This window comes from Ovis aries, chromosome X (genome assembly GCF_016772045.2).
Source record: "Ovis aries strain OAR_USU_Benz2616 breed Rambouillet chromosome X, ARS-UI_Ramb_v3.0, whole genome shotgun sequence".
NCBI lineage: Eukaryota > Metazoa > Chordata > Mammalia > Artiodactyla > Bovidae > Ovis > Ovis aries.
This window is the reverse complement of record NC_056080.1, coordinates 66,685,425-66,700,843: the sequence shown is the minus strand read 5'-3', so window position 1 is coordinate 66,700,843 and position 15,419 is coordinate 66,685,425. Positions and strand designations below refer to the sequence as shown.

Genomic DNA, 15,419 nt, shown 5'->3' with positions numbered 1-15,419 from the left:
TTTTATTAATAAAGAAACAAGTCTAGAAATGTGAAGGGACTTGCCAAATATCACATAGCAAGTTAAGTGGCAGAGCTGGGCCTCAGACCTAACTCTCCTTATTTCTACTCCAATGTTCATTGTATTATATCTCTAATTAGGATTAATGAAGCTCCCATCATTGGAAGTGTGCAAGCAGAGGCTAGATATAAAACAGGGGATCCAACCACTGGTGTCAGATTTGGACTAGCCAGCATTTCAGGCTTCCTTCCAGGGATACTAAGCCAGATTTATAGCCTTAGGCACTAGGCTACTTGGTTTCAGTGCCAAGGAACATGAAAGTTAATTAAGCCTTCAGAAGCTTAGGTAAGATTTGTCTTGGTCACTGGAACAGTTCTGTGAAAATGCTAAGACTAAGGAGTAAAGAAGGCCACAGACAAAGGCCTCCTGGAATTGACACAGGGCAGGTTTAGGAGTCACCCAAAGATTTATAAGGACACTGTACAAGAGAGTCATATAACCCTCCTGCTGAAATCCTTCATCAGAGTCCATGTTTGGCAAATCCCTGGGGTGACCCAGAGGGATGGTATGGGGAGGGAGGTGGGAGGGGGTTCAGGATGGGGAACACATGTACACCCGTGGCAGATTCATGTCAATGTATGGCAAAACCAATACAATATTGTAATTAGCCTCCAATTAAAATAAATAAATTTATATTTAAAAAATAAAAAAAAGAAAACAAGAGTTTACTCTGTTTATAAAGGCTTTAAGTGTTTGTAACAGTCCTCAACAGGGAGGAAGAGATTTGCCCTTTTACTTAGATTCTTGCTCAGCCATCAGAAAGAAAGCCCTAGCTTTTTTTTGTTTGAAGGCTGTTACCAAGTTTCATCGTGAGCCTCTCTTTTCTAGGCTAAACAATCTTAGTTTCCCTAACTTTTATTCTTAGCTTTAATTCCTAATTCTGTAATTCCTTTGAGAGCTCTCCTCTGAGTATGTTCCAAGTCTTCTTCATCATCATCAAAAAGTATTCACTGAGTGTCACCCGAACAGCGAGCTAGGCCAGCTTCTGGCTCTCTTGAATTGTGCAGCCCCAGAAGGGCCAGAGGAGTAGAGTCTGAGGTTAGACAAGTCTACTGTCTGTGTCTCTTACCTCAGTACCTAATAGGTTGTTCAGATCTCCACTGGGAATCTTTATTTTGCTAGGGGTGCCGTCTTAAGTCTTAGTGGCTGGCTCCAAAAGCACTGGCCTGAGACAGCAGGAGACCTGAACTCTCATCAAAGTTTTACCTTACACCTTTCAGGTTCACCTCTTATCAGCTATGGGACCTTGAGCAAGTCACACAGCACTCCTCTAATCCTTAGTCTTCTCATTCATAAAATGGGGATTGAAATTCTCCACATACCTTCTTCAAAGTTTTTTTTTAATCTAATGATTATCAGATGTGATCATATGTATGAGAGCTTTGTAGATACCAATAATCACACCATATATATAAATTAATACAAATGGATCAAGTAAAACAAAATTTTTAGAAGTGAGTATAGGAGAAAATCTTTCTAGCCTTTAGTTAGGCAAAGCTTTCATAATTACCAAAAGTATGATCCATTAAAAAATCAACACTAGACTTCACCAAGATGTAAAACTTCTGCCCTTTGAAAAATACTGTCATGAACATGAAAGGGCAAGCCACAGACTGAGAAAAATATTTATGACACACACGCCTTATAAAAGTCTGATATCCAGAGTACAAGTGTGAGTTGACGCTCATAACACAGTAAGAAGACAGCAAACAATCCAGTTTAAAATATGGGCAAAAGATTTGAACAGACATTTTACACACACACAAATGCATGACATGAATAGCAATTGAGTACATGAAAAGATGCTCAATATTATTAATCATTCAAGAATTGCATGTTAAAACCAATACCCCTGTATAACCACTAAAAAAGCTTTTTTTAAAAAATGACAATGCCTAGTACTGGTGAGGATGTAGAAGAACTGGAAATCTCATACAATGCTGATGGGAATGTAAAAATGGTATACCTGCTTTGGAAAACAGTTTGGCAGCTTCTTAAAAGTTAAACATGCAATTACCCTATGATCCTGAAATCACTCTCTTGGGTACTTAGCCAAGATAAATGAAAAATTATATTCATAAAAAACCTGTACCTAGATGTTTTTGCAGATTTTTCATAACTGCCAAAATGTGTCAATAACTCAAAATGTACTTCAACTGATGAATGGATAAATAAGTGAATATACATTAATATAGTGGAATACAACTCTGCAATAAACTGTAATAAACTACTGATGCATGAAACGACTTTTATCAATGGCATTATGCTAAGTGAAAAGAAGCCAGACACAAATGATTCCATTTATATGTAATTCCAAAAAAGGCAAAACTGTGCAGTCAAACAGATCAGTGAATGCCAGGAGGAAGGGTGAGGGGAAATGACTCATTATAGAGGAGTATGGGGGAACTTTTTGGAGTAATGAAATACTATATATCTTGACTGTAAGTGGTGGTATTCTTTTGTCAAAATTCATAGAATTGAGCATATAAAAAGAGTGACTATTACCATATATAAATCGTACCTCAATAAATCTGTTATAAAAAAGAGAAGAGCAAAAGGGGCAGAGAAGCAAGAAGTGCAAGTGGGAGATCTCATTTATAATATATGTATTTTTATTCTGGCCAGATTTTCAAAAAAATTAGTTCAAGTGTATTGAACTTGAACAAAAATGAAAAATTAGTTAAATTTAGTAAATTATCTTACTGATATTTTATCAACTACAACTCACCATTATCTGGCCCTTCTGAAAATATCTAAAATACAGTGAAAACTGATGATGATTGGGCTTTAAAGTATCTTTTGCATAGTCAAAGAAAGTTTAAATTACATTGGATATAGCTGTTTACATTAATGACATATATTCATCATTATGGTATCATATAGAATATTTTCATGGCTGTAAAAATTCATGCTCTGCCTATTCATCCCTACTCCCCTCCAAACCTCTGGCAACCACTGATCTTTTTACTGTCTCCATAGTGTCGCCTTTTCCAGAATGTTATACAATTGGAATCATATAGTAAATAGTCTCTTCAGATTGACTTCATTTACTTTCATACATTTAAATTTCCCCTATGCCAAAACCTGACAAAGATGCCACAAAAAAAAGAAAATTACAGGTCAATATCACTGATGAACATAGATGCAAAAATCCTTAATAAAATTCTAGCAAACAGAATCCAGCATATTAAAAAGATCATACATCATGACCAAGTGGGCTTTATCCCAGGGATGCAAGGATTCTTCAATATCCACAAATCAATCAACATAATACACCACATTAACAAACTGTAAAATAAAAACATATGATTATCTCAATAGATGCAGAGAAAGCCTTTGACAAAATTAAACATTCATTTATGATAATAAAAAAAAAACCTCTCCAGAAATCAGGAATAGAAAGAACAGTCCTCAACACAATAAAAGCTATATATGATAAGCCCACAGCAAACATTATCCTCAATGGTGAAAAATTGAAAGCATTTCCCCTAAAGTCAGGAACAAGACAAGGGTGCCCACTCTCACCACTACTATTCAACATACTTTTGGAAGTTTTTGCCACAGCAATCAGTGCAGAAAAAGAAATAAAAGGAATCCAGATTGGAAAAGAAGAAGTAAAATTCTCACTGTTTGCAGATGACATGATCCTCTACATAGAAAATCCTAAAGACTCCACCAGAAAATTACTAGAGCTAATCAATGAATATAATAAAGTTGCAGGATATAAAATCAACACACAGAAATCCCTTGCATTCCTATACACTAACAATGAGAAAACAGAAAGAGAAATTAAGGAAACAATTCCATTCACCATTGCAACAAAAAAGAATAAAATACTTAGGAATATATCTACCTAAAGAAACAAAAGACCTATATATAGAAAACTATAAAACACTGGTGAAAGAAATCAAAGAGGACACAGATAGATGGAGAAATATACCATGTTCATGGATCAGAAGAATCAATATAGTGAGAATGAGTATACTACCCAAAGCAATCTATAGATTCAATGCAATCCCTACCAAGGTACCAACGGTATTTTTCACAGAACTAGAACAATTAATTTCACAATTTGTATGGAAATACAAAAAACCTCAAATAGCCAAAGCAATCTTGAGAAAGAAGAATGGAACGGGAGGAAACAATCTGCCTGACTTCAGGCTCTACTACAAAGCCACAGTCATCAAGACAGTATGGTACTGGCACAAAGACAGAAATACAGATCAATGGAACAAAATAGAAAGCCCAGAGATAAATCCATGCACCTATGGACACCTTATCTTTGGCAAAGGAGGCAAGAATATACAATGGAGAAAGGACAATCTCTTTAACAAGTGGTGCTGGGAAAACTGGTCAACCACTTGTAAAAGAATGAAACTAGAACACTTTCTAACACCATATACAAAAATTAACTCAAAATGGATTAAACATATAAATGTAAGACCAGAAACTATAAAACTCCTACAGGAACACATAGGTAAAACACTCTCCAACATAAATCACAGCAGGATCCTCTATGACCCACCTCCTAGAATATTAGAAATAAAAGCAAAAATTAAAAAATGGGACCTAATTAAACTTAAAAGCTTTTGCACAACAAAGGAAATTATAAGCAAGGTGGAAAAAAAGCCTTCAGAATGGGAGAAAATAATAGCAAACGAAGTAACGGACAAAGAATTAATCTCAAAAATATACAAGCAACTCCTGCAGCTCAATTCCAGAAAATTAAATGACCCAGTCAAAAAATGGGCCAAAGACCTAAACAGACATTTCTCCAAAGAAGACATACAGATGGCTAACAAACACATGAAAAGATGCTCAACAGCACTCATTATCAGAGAAATGCAAATCAAAACCACAATGAGGTACCATTTCATGCCAGTCAGAATGGCTGCGATCCAAAAGTCTACAAGCAATAAATGCTGGAGAAGGTGTGGAGAAAAGGGAACTCTCTTACACTGTTGGTGAGAATGCAAACTAGTACAGCCACTATGGAGAACAGTGTGGAGATTCCTTAAAAAACTGGAAATAGAACTGCCATATGACCTAGCAATCCCACTGCTGGGCATACACACTGAGGAAACCAGAATTGAAAGAGACACATGTACCCCAATGTTCATCGCAGCACTGTTTATAATAGCCAGGACATGGAAGCAACCTAGATGTCCATCAGCAGATGAACAGATAAGAAAGCTGTGGTACATATACACAATGGAATATTACTCAGCCATTAAAAAGAATACATTTGAATCAGTTCTAATGAGGTGGATGAAATGAGCCTATTATACAAAGTGAAGTAAGCCAGTAAGAAAAACACCAATACAGTATATTAATGCATATATATGGAATTCAGAAAGATGGTAATGATAACCTTGTATGTGAGACAGAAAAGAGACACAGATGTATAGAACAGTCTTTTGGACTCTGTGGGAGAAGTCAAGGGTGAGATGATTTGGGAAAATGGCATTGAAACATATATTACTATATGTGAAATGAATCACCAGTCCAGGTTCGATGCATGATACAGGGTACTTGGGGCTGGTACACTGGGATGACCTAGAGGGATGGTATGGGGAGGGAGGTGGGAGGGGGGTTCAGGATGGGGAACACATGTACACCCATGGCAGATTCATGTCAACGTATGGCAAAACCACTACAATATTGTAATTAGCCTCCATTTAAAATAAATAAATTTATATTGAAATAAATAAATAAATTTCCCCCATGCATTTTCATGACTTGAAAGATTTTTTTTTCAGCACTGAATAATAGTCCATTGTCTAGATGTACCACAGTTTATTTATTAACTCACTCCCTGAAGGAATCTTGGTTGCTTCCACATTTTGGCAATTATAAATAGATGTGTATAAATTTTTGTGTTGATGTATGTTCTCGACTCATTTGGTTAAACACTAAGCAGCATGCTAAATTGTATGTTTAGTTTTGGAAGAAATTGCCAAGCTTTCTTCCAAAGTGGCTGTACCATTTTGCATTCCCAACAACAATGAATGAGAATTCTTGTTGCTCTACATCCTTATCAGCATTTGGTGGTGTCAGTGTCCAGATTTTGGTCATTCTGATAGGTATGTAGTGGCATCTCATTGCTTTCATTTGTATTTTCTTTTTTTAAAATATAAATTTATTTTTTTTAATTGGAGGCTAATTACTTTACAATATTGTATTGGTTTTCCCATACATCAACATGAATCCACCACGGGTGTACACATGTTCCCCATCCTGAACCTCCCTCCCACCTCCCTCCCCATACCATCCCTCTGGGTCATCCCAGTACACCAGCCCTGAGCATCATGTATCATGCATCAAACCTGGACTGACGATTCGTTTCACATATGCTATTATACATGTTTCAATGCCATTCTCCCAAATCATCTCACCCTCACCCTCTCCCACAGAGTCCATTTTCTTGATGACATATAGCACTGAGTATCTTTTAATATGTTTATTTGTCATCTATATATTTTCTTTGATGAGCTGTCTGTTAAGGTCTTTGGGCCATTTTTTTAACTGGGTTGATCATTTTCTCATTGCTGAGTCTCAGGAGGTCTTTGTACATTTTGGATAACAGTCCTTTATCAGATATGTCTTTTGCAAATATTTTCTCTCCATCTGTGGCTTAGCTTCTCATTCTCTTGACATTATCTTTTGCAGAGCAGAAGTTTTAAATTTTGATGAAGTCCAATTATTTCTTTCATGGATTATGACTTGGTCTTGAACCTAAAAAGCTGTAATCAAACCCATGGTCATTGAAGTTTACCCTGTTATTTTCTAGGAGTTTTAGAGCTTTGTGCTTTATATTTAAGGGCTTCTGTAGTGGCTCTGATGGTAAAGAATCTGCCTGCAATGTCTCCTGGAGAAGGGAATGGTTACCCACTCCAGTATTCTTGCCTGGAGAATTCCATGGACAGAGGAGCCTGGCGGGCTATAGTCCATGGGATTGCAAAGAGTCAGACATGACTGAGCAACTAACACTTTCACTTTCAAAGAACTAAACACTTAGTGTTTCTACAAATGTTTTATATTTAGGTCAGTGATCCATTCGGTTAATTTTTGAGAAGGAGGTAAGGTCTGTGTCTAGATTAATTTTTTTTTTTTTTTGCATGTGGGTATCCAGTGGTTCCAGAAACACTTGCTGAAAATATTACTTTTGCTCTACTGTATTGTCTTTGCTTCTTTGTCACAGATCAGTTGGCTACATTTATGTGGATCTATTGATATTTATGGGCCTTCTATTCTGTTCCATTGATCTATTTGTCTATTCTTTCATCAATACCACACAGTCTTGAATATTGTAGCTTTATAGTAAGTCTTGAGGTCAAGAAATGACAGTTCTCCAACTTTTTTCATCTCTTCCAATACTCTGTTGGTTATTTGGAGTCTTTTGCTTCTCTGTGTAAACTTTAGAATTGGTTTGTCAATATCCAAAAAACAAATTGTTAAGATTTTGATTGTGATTGCACTGAATCTATATATCAAATTGGGAAGAACTGATATCCTGACAATATTGAGTCTTCCTGTTCATGAACATAGAATATTTCTCCATTTATTTAGTTCTTTGGATTTCTCCATTTATTTAGTTCTTTGAATTTTAGTTCATCAAAATTTTGTAGTTTTTCATATAAATTTGTACATATTTTGTCAGATTTATACCTAAGTATTTAATATTTGGGGGTGCTAATGTAAATGTTATTCATTTTTAAAATTTCAAGTTCTACTTGTTCATTGCTAGTATATAGGAAAGTGACTTTTGTATATTAATCTGATATCCTGATACCTTGTAGTAATTGCTTTTAAATTCCAGAATTTTTTGTCAATTCTTTCTTATTTTCTACATAGATTACTTTGTCATCTGTGAACAAAGAAAGTTTATGTCTTCCTTCCCAGTCTGTATACTTGTATTTCTTTTTCTTGTATTATTATATCAGCTAGAACTTCCACTACAATGATAAAGGAGTAGTGAGAAGGGACGGCTTTGTCTTGCACCTGACCTTAGTAGGAAAGCTGAAATTTTCTCACCATTTTGTATGCTATTATCAGTAGTTTTTACATATAGATTTTTAAAAGTTAATCTGAGTTTTTTTAACTTTTAACTTTTGAAATAATTATACAGTCACAGGAAATAGTCAAGATAATCGAGAGACATCCCATGAACCCTTCACCCAGTTTCCTCCAATGATTACATCTTATATAACTAGACTATAATATCAAACCCAGAAAGTTGCACTGCTATAATATGTATATATACTTATTATTTTATTGCATGTGTAGATTTCTATAACCACCACTGCAATCAAGATACAGAACTATTCCATCACCACAAAAATCTCCTTTGTGTTCCTCCTTTATAGTCATACCCAGTCCACCATCCCTAACTCTTGGCAACCACTATTTTTTTTATCTCTGTAATAGTATTTCATGAAAGATATAAATTGAGTCATATAATCTGTGACTTTTTGAAACTGGCTTTTTCACCCAGCATGATTCCCTGGAGATATATATTTGAAGTTTCTTGTAGACAGCTTATGGTTGGGTTATTTTTTTTTTTCTGCCAATCTCTGTTTTTCATTTGATGTATTTAGACTATTTGCAAGGACAATCATTGATATGTGAGAGTTGGACCATAAGGAAGGTTGAGTGATGAAGAACTGATGCTTTTGAATTGTGGTGCTGGAGAAGACTCTTGATAGTCCCTTGGACTGCAAGGAGATCAAACCAGTCCATTTTGAAGGAGATCAGCCCTGGGATTTCTTTGGAAGGACTGATGCTGAAGCTGAAGCTCCAGTACTTTGGTCACCTGATGTGAAGAGCCAACTCACTGGAAAAGACCCTGATGCTGGGAAAGATTGAAGGCAAAAGGAGAAGAGGGCAGCAGAGGATGAGATGGCTAGAAAGCATTACTGACTCAATGGACATGAATTTGAGCAAAGTCTAGGAGAGAGTGGAGGACAGAGGAACCTGATGTGACAGAGTTCATGAAGTTGCAGAGAGTTCTTTCTTTCTTCTTGATGATCCAAGATTTCATTTTCTATTGTTTCCTTTTTGTTTGGAGAAATTCCTTTGGCCATTCTTTAAAGGTAGGTCTGCTGGTGGCCATTCTTTAAAGGTAGGTCTGCCGGTGACAAATTCTCTTGGTATTCATTCATTTGAAAATGCCTAGATTTTCTCCTTCTTTCCTGAAGCACAGTTTGACTGGATATGCAATTCCAAGTTGACAGTTTTTTCTTTCAGCACTTGAAAAATGTTTTATCACTTCTTACTTCTGCCCTCTGTGTTTTGTTTTGTTTTTATGAGAAATCCACTATCATTTGATGGCTTTACCCTTAATTAGGGTATCACTTCTCTCTCAATATTTTCAAAAGTAGTGTGTGTTTATATTTCAGAACTTTGACTCTGATGTGGCTTGGCATAGATTTCTTTGAGTTCATCCTCTTTGTAGTTCACTTAGCTTCTTAATACTGTAGGTTTGTCTTTTGTCAAATTTGGGAGATTTTCAGCCATTATTTCTCTGAGTAGTTTTTCAGCTGCACTTTTTTTCTCCTCTCCATCCAGCACTCTTATGACGACAGAAACATTACATCTTTTTTTTATAGGACCACAGTTCTCTGATGCTCTGTTCGTTTTTAAAAAATTTATTTCCCCCTCTTGTTCACATTAGATAATTTCTATTGTTCTATCTTTGAGTTTACTCATTCTTTCCTCTGCCTTCTCCATTATTTAGTGGAACTCATCCAGTGAAATTTTTAAAATTATCATTATTTCAGTTCTATGTTTTAGTTCTAAAATTTCCATTGTTTCTTCTTTATATTCTCTATTTAGTTGCTGAGACTTAGTATTGTTTCACTTGTCTCAAATATGATTGTAATTGCTTATTAAAACATTTTAATAGTGAGTGCTTTAAAATGCTTGTCAAATAATTTCAACATCTGTGTCATCTTAGTGTTGGTGGCAGTTAATTTTCTTTTCTCATTGAAGTTGAGATTTTCTTAATGTTTGGTGTGACAAGTGGTTTTTCTGTTGTACCTTGGGCATTTTGAATATCATAACACTTCGTGTCTTATTTAAACCTTGTGTTTTAGTAGCCCTACTATGACACTGTGCCAGCATATCTCCTCATTATTTCTAGATAGGGTGGAAGAGATGGGGATGGAGATTCCAGGTCCAGGTTCCCTGCTTAGCCTCCATGGATACTGTGGGGAAGATAGGTGCATTGTTATGGTGAGCAGGGGTTGGTGTTCAAGATCCCCACTTGTCTTCCTCTGATACTTAACTGGTTGGGAGAGGTAAGAGTCTTTTCTTACTATTTTCCATGTTGCTTCAATGGATCGTATACTGAGTGATGCTAAAAGTCCTAATTTCCTACTTGGTATTCACTGACACCATCTTTGTACCTCTTCAGAAATGGAGGGAGAACTGGAGGTTACAGTCTAGCAAGGGTGAATGTCCAGTCTCCCTGCATGGTCTCCACTAACACAGTGTTTTAGGAATAGGCCTTGTTGCCACTAAGAGGGAATGACATTTCTGGCTCCCTACTCAGTTTTCTATAATACTACCTTGGAATGGTAGAGGGACAGATTAGGGCACCTTGTTACAACTGGATGAGTTTATAAGTCGAGGTTCCTTATTAGGCCTTTTTGGTAAAGGTCAGAAGAGACACATTTTTTCCCCATGGTGTTTGGTTAGAGTAGAGTGGTTATTGTCCAAAACTTTTCTGTCTTGCTAGGCTGCTCCTTTCTTGGTCTTTTGGTTAGAGAAATCAGGCTTTTCTTGGTGCTCATTTTATCTGTCCATATTGGCATTTCCCAGTTGTAAGTTTCTTCAGCTCCATGTATAAGATATATGAGGCAAAAAAAACCCCTCAGGTAACTCAACACTGTGTTGTTCCTTGAGTCTTGAGATACTTAGTCCATCAGCTTTGTTCTCTTTACCTTTCAGTCTTCTTAAATTTGTTTTATATATAGTGGCCAGTGCTTTTAGCCATACTTCATGTAAGGAATAGGGAAAATTATTTTGATATAGCTTTTGATGCTAAATGTACCTTTTAAAATGAAGCTATTCATTTGTTTAACAGTTATTTAACATCCTCTCTCACCCAAACACATAGCTATCTTACAGCACTGAGGGTGCTGAATAAGTGACATATGGTCTTTGTGGTCAAGGATCTCACAGTAGAGTAGGGGACACTTTTTACATAGAGCATTCCCTGGGTCAGGAAAAACCCCTGGAGAAGGAAATGGCAGCCCACTCTAGTATTCTTTTCAGGAAAATCCCATGGACAGAAGAGCCTGGTGGGCTACAGTCCATGGGGTTGCAAAGAGTCACATATGACTGAGCACCCAAGCATGCACAAAAATGTATAAATCACATGGTTTAAGACCAGAGTAAAATTTTTATTTGAAGATTTTCAGAGAGGTCAGACATTCTAAGTGAAAAGAAAAGTTGCTAGATTAAGGATGTATGTGCGTGTGCTCAGTCACTCAGTCATGTCCAACTCTTTGTGACCACATGGACTGTAGCCTGCCAGGCTCCTCTGTCCATGGAATTTCCCAGGCAAAAATCCTGGAGTGGGTTGCCATTTCTTACTCCAGGGGATCCTCCTGATCCAGAGACTGAACCTGTGTCTCCTGCACTGGCAGTTGGGTTCTTTACTACTGAGTTGCCAGGGAAGCCCCTCAACTTCTAGTGTGTGTGTACATGCTAAGTTGCTCCAGTCGTGTCCGACTCTTTGAGACCCTGTGGACGGTAGCCCACCAGGCTCCTCTGTCCATAGGATTCTCCAGGCATGAATACTAGAATAGGTTGCCATGCCCTCTTCCAGCAGATCTTCCTGACACAGAGATCAAACCCATGCCTCATTATGTTTCCTGCATTGGCAGGCAGGTTATTTACCACTAGCACCACCTAGGAAGCCACCAATTTCTAGTACCAATTCTAACAAAGTACATGCATATGCTCACCATAGTTCTAAAAAATGTGAAATCCTTGTATTACCAGTAGATGCAGGGAACTTCACATTGCATTCTTGAAGAGGCAGAATTCCATTTGCAAGAGGGCCATCTAGTCCTTCTGCCTTGAATGGAACAGCTCCCTCCCTGTCCTCATGGTTCAGAGTACAGGGGCCACAGGATAGGCTTTCTGAGCCACACACAGCACATGATGAATCCTCAATACACGGTTGGCTTGCCATGAAGGAAACATCACACACACAGCCCAAGCACCCAGTGAGGAGGGGCAGGGCAGCAGGGAACAAGAACATGGCTAACTGGAGAGAAAGGAAACAGAGCAGAACTGCAGGATCACCTGCTCAGCTCCCGAAGGCATGATAGGACAAGCCATGACAGGAGGGTCAGACTGGTCCTTAGGGGCAGGAGGAGAACCATCTCAGTGGCCTGGAGATGACAAATCTTTTCCTTGGCTAAGAACATATGAGTCAGGGGCTCAAGCATCCCAAGGATGTTTGAGGCTGGACAAGGTCCTTCTTATCCCCTTGGGGCACCTACTGAGAGCCAACAGGACAAGAAGGCCACCTGAAAACCAGGCTGACAGCATTCTCTCCATTGCCACATAGCTGGGTCTCCTTTCCTCCTCAGAAGAGTCTGTCCTCAGCCCTCACACCCCAATTAATTCTACCAAGAAGCCATCCTGGTAGGGAGCAATGGCCCAAGGAGAAAACCCAGCTTGTGCCAGCCCTAGGATGCACTAATGACTATGCCCATGCCCTTCCCTGGCTGCCCACCATGAAGAATCCTCTGCAGGACACTGTGACACAGTGGCCTCTGTCCCCACATATCTCCTCCTTCCCTTGCTCACTACTAGATCTCTCTGTCTCAGGAGATCTCCCGACAAGTGATCAAAGAGAACATACTCTCCCCCAAGTTCACCCCACAGCCAGGCGCCTGCTCGGACAATGGCTTACTAGGAAGGAAGGATCAGGGATCGTGGGCCACTTCTGTCCCCCAACTTGGCCACCCACCTGTCCTGGATGAGGCAGGAAAATGATACCAGACTCCCTGCCCCTTAGTCTTTCACAGAGCTTGGAGGGGTAAAAATTGTAGCTGTGATTTGAGCTCCCAGAAATGGAGACCACATGAAATGTTTGTGGAGAACACAGCCAGAGGACCTACAACACCATCAACACAGACCAGAGCTCTGGATAGCTGACTCCCCGGAGAATGGATGACAGCAAACATAACTTTATCAGAGGCAGAAGACTCACCCAGGCCCCCAGTGGCATACCTGGGAGAGATATGCCCACCTTCTCCTGGCCACGAGTGCAGTCAGGTGCACTCAGCACAGCACTCAGGGGAAGGGCCGCCAGGAAAAAAAAAAAAAAGGTAATTTAATAGCTAGATTAATGACTGAAGAAAAATAGCATAATTGTTAGCAAGAAAAGTTATCAGAGGAAATTTTATAAGAAAAAAACAATCAAGGGATGATTATATTTAAAAAAGGAACCAATAGTGATAATACAAATAATGATAATTATAACCATGCTGATGATAAAAGAGTGCTATCAGTTATTCTTTATCTTTCTTGCACTTAGTTTCCTTTTTTGGAAAATACAAGACATGTAGAGGTTTCCTAGAATGCTTGACAGTCCTTGAATCAAAGCTAGAGAGTTTTTGTTGTCCCACATATTACCCCTGGGCTTTCCTGGTGGCTCAGACAGAAAGAATCTGCCTGCAATGCAGGAGACTTGTGTTCAGTCCCTGAGTTGCGGAGATCCCCTGGAGAAAGGAATGGCAACCCACTCCAGTATTCTTGCCTGGATAATTCCATGGACAGAGGAGCCTGGTGGGTTAACAGTCCATGGGTTCACAAAGAGTCGGACACAACTGAGCAACTCACACACACACGTATTATCCTTGCTTTCATGAGGTAGACAAAGAAGTATTTTTGATGAAGTGGTTGAGATGTGGGAGAGTTCAAAGGGTGAAAAATAAATTTTAATGGGAGATACAGAGGGTCATTATAAAAAGGGTCTTTATATTTATAAAGGGTCATTTATAAAGACAGTCTTTATAAAAAGACTTGGCAAAATCAGAGATAACACCCCATAATGTTCTATTAGGCAGAAAGCATTTTTTCCCAATGTGCAACTGTCCTAAGTGCTAAGCAAGTGCCTAATTTCTGACTAATAAACTTTCTGTCCAACATAGCCCAGGACTTTAAGAATTAAATATGTACAAACCTATCATACACATTTTCTGCCAATGAGTCCCAGAGTTCTCTTCAGCCTCAAGTACTACCCTTAAGTGAGTTAAGTACTCCCAAAAAGTTGGCCCCCAAAAGCTCTGTACCTGAAGTGAATACAATGTCTGTATTCATTAGGCACTCCCTCTTTTTTTCCTCTAAGCACCCATTGCCGGGTTTCTGTTGAGCCTGGGCAGTGCAAAAGCAGAACCCTGGCCTCTCCAGCTCCATTCTGGACCTATTGGCCCTCAAGTTTCCTTATATTCAAAGTCTTTTCACTCAAGTGCCCAATTAGTGCTCTGGCTCCTTACCCAGGCTCACAGGCTAAAGTCTTTGAAATACAGGGAGGCTGCTCAGAAAAGAACTCAAATGTGAGACCAGATTCCCCACTCCTTGGCTGCCAAAAGCCAAACTCTCTGAGCTCTCCCTCTGAGTTGGAAATGGGGAGAGGGTATTCTAAGAGCCAAACTCTCCAAATAAATTACAGGCTTTCACAAATTCCTGTTACTGTGGGGAAACTAACAAAAGCTCAAATGAGGGAATGATGGAGCAAGGCCAAAGAAAAGGCAAAGCTGGGGAAGGGCAGATGAGAGAGAGAGGTGAAGGGGGGTGACATGAGGGCAGAGCTGTCTCCATTTAAGAGCCCCTGCTTCAGGACAGGGTGAACAGTATGATGAAAGACTAGCAAACAGTATTAGGAGGCCACACTCTGAGGCTTGCTTAGTACCCAATTACTGTAGTACCCAATGCTAAGCAGAGAAAATGTCACTATGAATTGGAGTCTCTGTTGCCAGAAATATTCCTGTTTCTGCCCCATCTCCACTGTTTTAGAGTCCCAAGATCATAGTAAAGAGACTAAACCTAGTTGTGATAAGTGAGCATAGTAGGACTGGCATAGATATGGCATGGGGACCATGTGGGGTTGGTGGCAGATAGCTCAGGACTGTGCTGATGGTATGCTGGCACATCTAGCCAGGTGATCAGCACACCTTAGTAAGATGACTGAAAGCATTGGTGGAATACATTTAAAAGGAGTCAAATAAAAGCACTTTAGGGATCAGCTAGGGTGCTGTAAAGAAAAAAAAAATGCAACACTTTGGTCTTCCTTAGGGAATGAGATGGCAGGAGCCCTGCCTGTCATTCTCTCTGTG

At 38.8% G+C, this 15,419-nt stretch overlaps 1 protein-coding gene across 1 annotated transcript in view; it reads right to left on the bottom strand.

Moving 5' to 3' along the window:
* SLC16A2 (solute carrier family 16 member 2) overlaps positions 1-15,419 on the bottom strand; it is a 135,863-nt gene that overhangs the window by 21,091 nt on the left and 99,353 nt on the right. The window lies entirely within an intron of this gene.